Genomic DNA, 10,951 nt, shown 5'->3' on the forward strand with positions numbered 1-10,951 from the left:
TTTGAAATAGCATATGATTTCTCACTACCGAATCAGAAAAAGATACATCGTGAATAAGAACCAAAGTTCTCAAAGTCTAAGATTATAATAGTAAATTGTAGAGAAAATAATAGAGGAAATCTTTAATATATTCTAAAAAACCTTTAATTCAATAATTTAATTAAAAAAATAAAACACAAACTATTTAAATAGAGATAAAAACCATTTAACCAAAAGAATAAAAAAGATAAGTAGAAAAATAATAAGAATTCAAAATTAATTAGAAAAATAATCAAAACAAAAACTTTATGATAATTTAAGAGCCTTTCCAATCTCATCTAGTTACAAATAATAAACTGGATATAAGACTAGATTTGTAGGATTTCTTGGTTGAATTAAAACTCAATACAATAATCATATCTACCGTTATTATTATTATTATTTGTCAAACTACATGTTTGAAGCTTGATGCGTCTGAATTTCTTCATTTTCTAGTCCGTAAAAGCATCGATGAAATACCAAAATGGCATGATCTCGGCGTTGATGCACCCACCCACCCCCAAAATGGCGTCGATGAGATGCCCACTGGCAGGCACAAGGGTGCTAATGTACAGGAACTGCCCAAGGAACATTATAGAGAAAAAGTAAAAAATGAAAACCATCTGGTAGATAAGTAGTTTAATGATAAGAATTTAAAATTAAAAGTTGATTTCCTCTTGATTTTAGATTTAAACCTTATAATTGTTAATATTAATATTAATAATTGTTGAAGATTTACATGATTGTTAATTTCAGAACTCATATGATTAGTTAATTTCAGAACTCATATAATTAGTCGAGGTGCTAAGTGGTCCAAATATCCATATTAATATAAATAAATAAATAATCAATCCTTTACAGTATAATCATGAGAGGATATTTCAAGCAGAAAAGAAACAAAAAACATCCTAAGCAAAAGAGAATCAACATTGCTGCATTTCTAATTGCCAAAGAAAAACAGAAGCACATAGAAACTTACAGTCTAAAGTACTTGAATGTTAAGAAACTCACTTAAACCCAGCCCGATAGCCAGAAATGTGCATTGCAGGCGCATCAAGACTTGTGTTCTCATCAATAAAAGCAAAAACACAGACAACCAAACCTTGTGTCTATGCTCTGCTGTAAGGAAATGAGAGACAGGGGCAGACAACGTATGCGAACCTCCAGTCAAATGAGTAGCAGCTGTGGGGTGATCCTTTGAGTCAGAACCCAATGGAGCCATTTTACAAGCAGAGTTCCGATTTGTCATGAGCAAAAAGGTTGTCCGCATCACAGCCCACACGTAAAACTGCAAGAAGAATCCTTGAGGAACACTGTGAACTTCTAAACTAGCAAAATATTAATCCATATTTTTGTCTCCAAGTGGTGTAACGTGATGGCAAAGAACTTCAAATCTGCACAGTAGTTTTTGAGTTCGAGTTAGAGCGTGCACCTCTTGTAAGAGCCTGGAACAACCGGAGTTTTACTCGCTCACCTGAGCCCACAAAATACACTTTCCAGAAAATGAGGTTTTCTTGAATAAAAAAAATAAATAATTTTCACATTTCGATGCTATCAATACATAATTCGTATCAGACTAAACGACTACTTTGTGATTAATTCAAAAATGATTGTGTAATCTTGCGTCGCCCAGCAAATCTCATAACATGTTGATGAACAGATTTAAAACGAGAAGAAGGGAGTGAAGCAACTATCGAAGAATAATTTCATTCAATGTTTAAGGTGTTAGATTTGGTGATAAAAATAATTTAAACTCTTTCATATTAAAATTTACACAAGCTTACAATAATTTATATTTAATTTTTATTAATTAAAATTAAAATGATGAGATTAAAACTTATGATTATTTGATTTGAACTTTAATACCATATCAAATAATCATCTTAACTTAATAATATAAATGGTTAAATAAGATTCTTTTAATATATTTTTTTAAGTGAAAGTTTTTAAATTTGAAAGTGATATAAATTTATATTATATTATTTTTAATTTTTATCAAATAAAATAAAATGAATAAGATTCAAACTGATATCTATTTCTTCAAACAAAGTTATGATACTACATGGGATTCCAGCAAAGGTCTCAACGGCCACACTGTAGAATTCTTAGCATTAAACTACAGCGCTGAGATAGTTCTGCAAAATTGCAGCAATCCATGCTAAGCCTAGTAAGCAATCAAGACTCTTTTCCATAGTCTTGCAGTCGCCTTCGATCAAACGTGGAATCTTTCCTCTATCTCATTAAAAATAATTGGTGGCTTTGTCTGTCTCGTGTTTATCAATTTCATGATTTAATGAATGAGCAGACATAAGGAGTGAAGCTGACAGTTACGGGATCTTCATGGTTGTTGGTTGGGGTTTGCTTGTTTAATCCTGTAGGCCCATTATTGGCCTAACCATGAAACTCTTTAATTAAGGTGTCCTTCGAGCCAATGGTCCCAAATTTTTTAAGCCCTGAGCCTAATTAAAGTGGCTAGCTCAGCCCAATTTGGCTGAATAGCTTTTCATATGGCCAGACATGTTGAGATTAGTGAAATACAGGTGATATTATCAAAACCCAAGCAAGACCCTATCAATAATTCTTTTTAAGACTCATGCGAAAAGAAGGAAATACCACTAAATTACAAGGTTTGTTGGTAAAATTTGGATTGGTAACCCTAATTTCCCTTTCACAAAGTGACCTTGGTGATCTAATTCTTTCCAAATTGTCATGTATCCTGTCCCTCTTCAAGCAAACTAATAAATTGAATTCATACCTTAGTAATACAGGCCCATTAATCATTAGAAGGAGCCGAAACTTGTAGGCCTAACCCAAAAGGTGACCGTAATGGGTCAGTTTGAGCAAGAAGCTTCGGGCCTCTTTGGTGCACGGTGGTTTCATGCAGGAATTTTTCCAAGACCTTGTTTTTTTTTCTTGGGCCCAAGAAATAATTTTCTTCTTTACTATATATCAAGCACCAAAGTTTGTTGATGAATTTTGATTGCGGGAATTTTATTGACACATAGAGTCTACAAACACTAGAGTTTTGGTATGGATCTCTAGAGTAATTAATTACCCATAAGGTGAAAACACCTCTTTTTTTTCATTGCACAAAAAGTAACAATGATGATCTAATTCTTTCAAGAATTGTTATATATTTGTCCCTCGATGACTAGTAAATCACACCTATACATTCATGCAAGCATTCCATCTAGTTGCGTATCTTTAAGCTATAATGAGGAGGATGTGGTGCTTATGCAGCAAGTTTCTAGCTATTTCCATCTTCTTGTTCTTGATTGTTTAATTTCTAACTTAACCTAAAAGGTGTAAGAGAATTCATGAAGCATAAACAACGTAGATTAATTATGGCTCACACCCAATTTCTGCTAGCAACCATTTCAATGGACTAGCTAGACAGACGTGCGAATGCTTCATCGTTAATACAAAGTGATTAAGTTGTAGATAAAAAGACATTTACATGATTTTGTTACTTTCATCATTGTATCACCAAATTAAACGGACGGTACACACAAATGGATCGTTCTCAAAGCCCCAGCAGTTGAATTTTTCCTTTTTCAAATTGATTATGCTCATCAAGGATTCGGTTATAATGGATCGGAGATCATTAATCTCATGACCCTTTTCAGAAAAATAAAATAAAAAAGAGAGTTAATACATGCTTGTGGATGTATGACCATGCACGCGTTCATTACGAAAAGCTTACAAATTCAAGCCAGTTTGTAGATGTTGGGGCCAATAGAAATGGGTGGGAAATCCATAGAAATAATTGCAAGGGGATGTGGAGAGGACTCCAATATGGAGGAGTGGTGGTTCTATATTTTATTGTGTTTTTATCACTTTTATGATGATTTTTTTTCTTTCCCACATAGCATTTGGAATGAGACAACTCTGTGTAAGAGATAGGATTGATTGTCTTAGAATCCAAAAACCCTATGGTTAGGTTATAAAATAGCTAGATTGAATGCTTTCAGAATATATTTTCAAGATCATAGATAGAGATCTTGGAACAAGATCCTTTTAATTAGCTTTCCTTTCTTGACGAAAATAAAACTGAATTTGAAATTTGTACCACTAGATTAAAAATCCTTACCAATGTAGGCCGGTGTAAAAAAAAAGATTAATATCAATTATATAAAGGGATAAAACAATGTTTAGTTGAAAAGAAAATAAAAAATATATAAAATAAATATGTGTTTATGATATTTTTGAAGTAAATTCTTCTTCTTTTAAAATATTAGATGCAAATATCTTATTTATCTTAATTGTCTATGTTTACACTAACTAAACACTTGAGTGCACACGTAGAATTCTAATCACAGTTTACTTTGCTAAGAAAGTTCCTCGACCTGAGATTTCATAAAGAACGGAGAAGAACTAGGAAAAAAGTAGAGCTACAAGAAAAATGATATTAGCTTTTTGACAAACCTAGCTAGCCCAAATCAAACGAAATGTTGTGTGTCTAGAACCAAAAATTCTGTGCAACAGAGAGATCTATCAAGTCAATTCGAACGCGTTATAATTGATGAGAATTGGACCCACCACTGAAAACCTTAGAAAGCTCTCATCAACACGGCGGGACAGAGTCGGAGCCAACTCATTGGAGTTCACCATTGCCGTGGCCTGCAGTAACCTTTAGCTAGCCTGTGAACATCATGGCTAGAGAGTTCCTGTTATGCTCAGCAACACCATGCCCATCAAAATCATGCTGGTAATCCTCCTTTTTCTTGCACTGGCTTCTGTAGGCGGCAGGCCAATGAACAACTTACACGAATTGTAGCATGTGCCCATTTGGTCCACTTAAAGCTGGTCTGAACGAATGCAACGGGACTCTCTGAGGTTCTCTCTTTTAACTTAATAATTAATAATCTCAAACCAACCTGCACACAGTCAATCTATCCATTTCTAAACGTATATTTATAATAAATCTTTTCATGAAAAAATAATCTTGTTAGGTTTAGAGCTATATGATACGATGGTTCTCTTCCATTAAACGATAATTAAATAAAACTGGATACATAAATTAAGTCTTTTTATATAAAGATTATTTTACTCAAATTCATGATAAATAAAACAAGAAGATTTGGAAAAAAACCCACTTAATATTCGCTGTTGTCTCTTGGAGTGCCATGGTTTAATGTAGAGAATTTGATGTCTTCGGCATTGTTTATGAACATGTAAACACGACCATGAAAGCCCACTAAAAATAATATTTGCTTCGAATTCATGAATTTAGATACTTTGGCATTGTCTCTCGCTCATAAATGATAGGACGCTCTCTTTTTCTGGGTTTTTTAATCGAGAAAGAAATGAAAAGCTGTACCTCCACCACACTTTCTTTTACTCGACCTCCTGTTTACAATAATATTGATTTAATATCAAACCCTAGTTAATTACTACTAGCTACAATGTAACTATTTTGATGAGAGAATAAAAATATATTGGGGTAGTTTTCAATCAATATAATTAACTCACCTCTTGCAAAACATGATCCATACAAGAGAAATTGGCCACGGGATATCCACTTCTAATTACATGATGATCAATCATCATCTCATACAACGACACATTACTTGTAAAACCCTTTTTTTTTTTTGTATCCCATTAATCTACAAAAAGAACAAAAGAAAAGCATCAAATTGGTCCAAAAAATTTGTTTTCAATCATACTACTCTCCCCAGTGATCAAATGGTAGAGGGGCTCTAGAAAATATAATTAGTATTTAATTTCTTTTCAATACATCTAGAGATGTTAGAATTAGTACCTACAAGGGGGGCAATGATAGTAGCAGAAAGAAGCTTGTGCTTCACACCTTGCTATAGAGTGATTGTAGTATACAGATCAAAATCAGTAGCAGAGCAATATAGACAAGAGTGAAGTCGAAGAGTTTGCATATATATATATATATATATATATATATATATATATTCATGGTGGACTAATTTCTTCTCTGCTCAGCAACCACCATGGATCAACCAGAAGCTTAAAACTCCTTTAACCAATATAATTTCCAAAGGTAAGGCCAAGGTGATATTATAAAAGGGAGTTTGGAGGAGGGTCGATGTCAAAAAGTGTTAAGATATCCAAATAGGACCCCCAAAGGATCTCCTTTTGCTAGTTACGCAAACTCTATGTGTCTCCACATTTTTTTTTTTTGCCTCTCATTCATAGCTTTTTCTTTTTAATTTGGTTGAGAATACTGTACATATTTTTATTATTTTAACATGTAAGAAAGGGGGCTTGATGCTTAGCTCTCACCGCCCCAGCTTTCAGAGGTATAGTGGTGGTGGGGACCGCATTGGGGGGTTCTAATGAGTTCAATGATGCAGTCCGCCGCATGATTGGGTGGCCAAGGCCGACCACCACCGTCCTACGTGTACCAAGAATCCACATCTCTAGCCATCTAGCTGCAAGTCCCTCTAAAGTACCCAGCTTCTGTTCTATCTTGACAGGCATTTCCACAACGCCCACCCTGTTATGTATACAACTCTCATGGCCATTGTTTTCTGGTAGCTGCAGTATATATGCAATTTTTGCCAGTCATATAATTTTAATAGCACAATGAAAACATTTTTTAGCCTAGTGATCTTGCATGAATAAGGATTCTGTACGTAAGACAGATGATTTTACCAGACATAGCATCGGTCAGAGACATCCCTCCCTCCCTCCCTCCCTCCCTCCCTCCCTCCAAAGGGTATTTGGCTGGTGAATTTCAAGGGAAACATTGCTATACTCGGTAAGAATTAAATTGAAACTCGAGAAATTATAGGGATTACATTATATAGTATTCAAGAAAATTAAAGAATTTTTTTTTAAAAAACTAATTATTGGATGGTAAAGCCTTATAATAACTAATTAGTTAATTAATATAAGAGGGAAAGTAAGGAGTTAAAGTAATTTTTAGCTAAATCTGGCATTTACACGACACGTGCACCATGCTTGATCAAAAAATTACTCATGATTTTGCCTAAAGTCAACAGATTCTCAAGGCACAGACCCATGCGGCCTTTCCATGGCACGCAAACCTCGATCTTTTTACAGTACGATATATAGCATGCAATGCTCCCTTAAAGATCATGATATTCAAGTAAATCTTATTTTTGGATTGTGGGTTTGTTTTGGGGTATGATTGAGATTGTTTTTTAAAATATTTTTTTTATTTAAAAATATATTAAAATAATATTTTATTATTATTTTTAAAAATTATTTTTAATATTAATGTATTAAAATGATATAAAAATATTAAAAAAATATTAATTTGAAGTAAAAAAAATAAAAAAATTTCAATTTTTTTTAAAATATTTTTAAAATATAAAAACAAACAATAACCATTGAACTAGAATTTGAATCGCCATTTTCTCCCCCTTTCAATTCTAACATTTTTTCAATATGACAAGCTGCCACTGCCATTTTTAACAGTGACCATTGATGACTATAGCCACTAGCAAACTAACAAACTTTCAGCCTCCAGGTCCCAATTGTAGAACAAAAGGAAGTTGAATGGCCGCAGCATCTCTTTAATTCGTTTCTTGGTGGATGCTTTATACGAACCTATATATTCCCTTGTTTCTATATGCCTGCCCCATACTTGACATTTCATAAAGGCTAAGTTATGTTTTCTTTTCTGTAAGTTAGATAGCGAAGAGATTGCTAAGCCTCTATGGCTATGTTTAGTTTTCTGTATTAGTTTGTTTCAAGATGTGTATTCACTTTGTTCGATCCGTGAAAGAATCATCTCAAAAAATCATTTTAATTTAATAATTTAAACTATTAGATAAGATTCTAGAATATGATTTATATTATTTTTTAACACGTTTCTTCAAGTGAAAACTCTTTAGACTTGAAACTTGTACATGCTCATTTTACATTTTACTTAATTTTTTATCAAATAAATAAGGATGGTGAAATTCAAACTCGATCATTTAGTCAGTAAGACTATAATACTATGTTAAAGAACCATCTCAACTTAATAACTTAAATTGTTAGGTGAGATCTTAATATACGATTTATTCTCTAACATATTATTCATGGAACTAAGTAAGCTTTCTATTGGGTGTTGTTTTATTGAGCCATATGAACACCTTGAATCTATGCTCATATATAGTGATTTTATGATTGATTTTATCATACCTAAGCTGAAAATTCAAAGTTTTAGTTCGATAAAATGCAAACTATGCTCGAACTAAAGACTTGCAATGACTTTAAATTTCATGATCTGAGATTTGAACAACGCTAAACTTCGAAATCTTCTTAAATATAGCCATTAACACAACATCGAAGTTCAAAGCCTAAACATCCATGGTTTCTACAAGGATGTGGATAAACCCATAAGCATCTCATATGATTTTTATTTTTTTGAAGGAACTAAAGTGGGTGGCCACGCTGGGTGTTGCTCAGAACTAGCTAGCCCACTTTAATCAAGATCATCTAAAACAATATTCATTTCTCTTTCCCGATCCTTGAATAGGAACGAGCATTAAGCAATAAGATAGAATCACCAGCTGCAGGTATCATCTTATAGCTAGCTAAAAATCAAATGAATTGTAATTTAGAAGATAAAATCACCAGCTGCAGGAACGTATCATCCGTCCAACCAGACAAAAATCAATATTCTAAATTTTACTAAAGCAATAGAAAGAACTACAGGGGAATATATCATGATCATAAAAACTTTTATGAACAGGATGTCATTTTTGGAAGGAAAAAAAGCTGATTACGCTTTTAATGTTTATCTTATAGCATGACCATTAAGAATGATCACAGTTATTAAATTAAGTGGGATTCCAAGAACACTGTAATATTCTCAAGGATATCTCAGGCCGACCATAGCCTTTTGTTACATATACTACGATAGATATGGTAGTAATGATATTTTAAAAAAAAACGATTTTTTTAATGTGTTTTTTCTGTTCTAAGACATTAATTAAACGAGAAAAAGATAATTTAGTAAGGTAAAATCAACCAGAAATCATTGCTCCAGTTTTCAAATTCAAGTCCAAATTGGCCTGGTCTTTCATATATGAAATGAAGGGGACATTTGGGCATCAAGTTATATATCAAATCTGATGCTAACAAGGGAGAATATATATTTTGATGGGAGCGGAGGAGGAGGAGGAGGAGGAGGTCCTCGTGGCCTGAGGACATAAATTTTTGTCTTTTGCTTTGTTTATCATCTACGTAAAGTACAATGGTCATCCGCCAACCACTGACTGACACGTCTCCCAACTGTTCTCCTAAGCGTACGTTTTCCCCGCTTTTCTACTCCTGCCTTCTACAAAATACTTGTCGGTAAATCATTTGCAGGCCATAAATTTTTAAGTCCAAATGACCAGAACGCCCTTGAAAGCGACTTGAGACAAACCCCATGAATTGATGATGTCAACGTGTCTTGTCAGTCAGATTGGGGTTCGTTCCTGCAAAACCGTTGGTTTTTATGTTTTGGACCGACCACGAGTGAAAAAATAAAACGCCTCCTTCTGTTAATCGGTTAGCTCCCAACTCTAATTATTTGCTTTTTATATTATCATTTTATATTTTATTTGAAAAAAAAATATTTTAATCTATTTTTAAGTAAAAAATACTTTTAAAAACTATTATTACTATTCTTCCAAACATCTTATTTGTTTTTGCTACAAAAATGTTATTTCTAAAAAATCTAAATTTATTTTTACTTAAAATTAAAATATTTTAGTGTTTTTAAATCAATTTAATCTTCTGATATTAAAAATAAATTATAAAAAATAAAAAAATTATTTTTTTATATTTTTAAATAAAAAATATTTTTTAAAAAAATCCTATCGTAAATTCAAAAACACTGTAGGGGTCGGCCCAATCTTCACCTGGTAGGGTGGTGGTGTTTTTTGGTAATTTAAATTAAGACAAAGCTATGTGAGGTGGGAGTATCGGAGGTGAACAGCTCGGCATGGACGGGCGGTCATTTTGGCGGCAGGTTGTCGAGTTGTGCCGTCGTGGCAGGTGTGGCAGAAAGTTTGATAACGAAACGTGAGAGAGAAAGCAAAAGTTATGGAGATGATATTTTGAAGATAAATTGAAGACGACATGATAAGTTTGTTTTGGATGGTAGTTGTCGAGACAGAACAGGATAAAATAACGTAGCCTTCCCTTATCTTATAGAGAACGAGTTACCTTTGCCTGTCTTTCCTTTCCTATCCTTTCCGGCCTAGTTATAAATTACCCGATCCGGGGTAGATTTGGTCAAAAATTAGGTTACATATTAAGCTCCCGGTTCCGATTGCCGCCCAAATAGAAATTAGCTACAATTCAATTTATTTTTTATATATATCTAAAATTTATTTTTTAATATGTTAAAGTTAAAAATAATTTTTTTAAATAAAATTTTTTTAATAAATTTTAAAACAAAAATTATTTTAAAATAAACCCAATTTGGCTGTCCTCAAAAGTGCTGCTCCTTTTTATTCCTCCGAACCAAACCCACACCTTCCTTTTCCTTTAAACAGTTTTTTTTTTTTTTTTTTTTTTTATCACGAACCTACCTAACCCAACTTGAGCACGAATTAAACATGCTGACATTAGAATAATTCAATTCAAGTACAATGTCTGGTGGCATTTTTTTTCTTGTTATATATTTTTTTTTGGGGTGGATTGTTGGGTGCTGGCAGTGTAACATTTGAATAAAAAGTTTAATTTCTTTTAAGTATTTGTTTGAAATTGTTGTAATTTTTACGATTGAGATTTTAAAAAATAATTTTTTTAAACTATATATAATATAATTTTTTTAATATAGAATTTTTATTAAAATTTCTATAAAATTATAATTTATGTTAATTAATCAATTAATGCTTTCAAAACAGTGATTGAAACAAAACATAGTTTCAATTACATTCCGTGTGTATATATATTTTGTATTGTGATGTAGGGTATTTTTTGTTTAAAAATATTTTTAAAGTATTTTTTT

The sequence above is a fragment of the Populus nigra genome, chromosome 14, assembly GCF_951802175.1.
Source record: "Populus nigra chromosome 14, ddPopNigr1.1, whole genome shotgun sequence".
Lineage (NCBI taxonomy): Eukaryota > Viridiplantae > Streptophyta > Magnoliopsida > Malpighiales > Salicaceae > Populus > Populus nigra.